The following is a 2,317-nucleotide window of genomic DNA, read 5'->3' on the forward strand; positions in this document are numbered from 1 at the left end:
TTGGATATGAATCGGTTTTCTTTATTCTTGGTAATAATTACAATTCGTTTCTCATCCATCTGAAGCACTTTGAACCTCTGGTCTGCCATCGTGTTCATAATATCTCATCATGAAAGAGACAAATGCCAACCTGTCCTTCAGCTGAGCCATGGGAATTTCCTAGGGGAATTAGTGAGATGTAACAACATATGTACTTTACAAACACAACCTCTCCTCAGTCACTTTGCGTTTGACAAAATCTCTCTTAGTGGAGGGGAAAAAAATGAAAGCCCCCAAATAGATTTCCTTTCTTTTTTTTTTTCCTTCCAAAAAATGTTTCTGAGGGCTGTTTCTCCTCTCCTTTATCTAACTTGAGATGTTGACTTTGAAGTACGTTAACAACACAGTTCTAATCATCACGGGCAAGGGAAGAGCTGGTGTCTTTGTCTACATTCAATTGCCAGAGCTGAAGAGCACACACATTGGGTCATTTATAAAGACAGGAGGTTTGTTTGCCTCACACTTCTGGAAGTCTATAAGCATGGTGCCAGCATTGGCTTGGTATCTGGTGAAGCTGTTCCTGCCAAGACTTTACGTGATGGAAGTTATGACACGATGAAACAGCTTGCTCAAGAGAGCTTGCTTTTACAGGTGAATCATTTCAAGAACCCATTGATCCTCTAATCTTTCATCTATGGGTGGATTCATCCACTAATCCATCCATGAGGGCTCTGACCCAATCACCGTTACAAAACCATAGCTCAGCTTCTAGTCCTTCCTCGCCACATTCCCTCAACGAAGCCTCATAAATTCTGCCTTCTTTTACTCATCTCATCTCTTCCATGGTGACTTCTTGTGCCCTCTTTGGGGTGATCTATATTTGGACCCCTAGCGTGTCTTCCTTCCCATGGTATGTATGGCTCATCACATTCCAACCTCCATATGGTCCATCTGTGAGAATGTTTTTATACAAACATGGCCATGTTAAGACATGAGTAAAACCCTTGCATGCAGTCATCTCATCCTTGGTAGATCAATTCAACACACATACACACACACACACACACACACACACACACACACACACACACACACACACACACACTTTGGTTAGATGTGTTACATAAAAGGATGCAGTGTTTGTGTAGAACCCACACACATCCTAATTCACCCGTGTTTTTCACATCACCTTCAGATGACATCTAATACCTAATACAGTATAAATGCTACATGAGTAGCTGTGATTCAGTATTGTTGAGGGGAGCACAAATCAGGAAAAATGAGTCTGTACCTGTGGAGTACAGACTCAACCTTGCCGACAGTACTACACAGCACCCATGATGTGGGCAGATGGGACGCAGAACCTGTGCATCAGGAAGGCCGACTGTAATCCAGATGAGTATAAATTACCTTTGTCTTCTCCCTCTTCCTTCCCCAACAGTGGCTAAATGGGGAAGGTCTCATTTGTACTCCCAGGACTTTTTTTGTTTTGTTTTTGTTGGTCGTGGGTCTTGAACTCTGGGCCCTGGCGCTGTCCCTCAGCTCTTCAGCTCAAGGCTAGCGCTCTACCACTTGAGCCACACTGCCACTTCCCTAGGACATTTTTTAAAAATCCCCTCCTATATATGGAGTTGCTAGATAGGAACTAGGCTTGACCCAATCTTATTTTTCTACAGTAACTGATACAGCATAGGAGTTTAAGTAAAAATGATCATCGTGGAAATATTCAGTCAAAGAGTTAGTGAGTACAAATGGTGATTTCCAGGACTTTAAGGAAAGAGGTTATAAGGCGTGGGGGGGGGGGGGGGGTAGAGGGGGGGGGTAGACCAAGGGGCAGCTGGGGTAGAACACAGGAAGCATAGATTGACTTCATCAGCTGAATGTCAATGAAAGGCTGGTGCATTTGGTTTGGCAGTGTTGGGTGGTGGTTTAGCACAGGAGAGTTGCCCTGGCAGACCCAGGTCAGAAGCTACAGTGAGTATGTCACCGTCCAGCAGTAAAAGGGCTATGCCAGCCGCAGGGTGACCTAAATATGCTAAACTGGAAGCAGCCAGGAGAGTGACCAGAACAACCACTTCACGAGTTTTCCTTAGGTCTTTTTGTAGACTATTTTTTGTTGGTGGTGGTCATGGTGCTTGAACTCGGGTCCTGGGCACTGTCCCTGAGCTTCTTTTGCTCAAGGCTAGCACTCTATCAATTGAACCACCGTTCCACTTCCGGTTTTTTAAGGGATTAATTAGAGATAAGTCTCTAGGGCACTGTCTTGCATGGGTTGGCTTTGAACTACATCCCCAGATCTTAGCCTCCTTAGTACCTAGGATTACAGGTGTGAGCAATT

The sequence above is a fragment of the Dipodomys merriami genome, unplaced genomic scaffold (genome assembly GCF_024711535.1).
Source record: "Dipodomys merriami isolate MVZ:Mamm:240054 unplaced genomic scaffold, mDipMer1.0.p SCAF_12, whole genome shotgun sequence".
NCBI lineage: Eukaryota > Metazoa > Chordata > Mammalia > Rodentia > Heteromyidae > Dipodomys > Dipodomys merriami.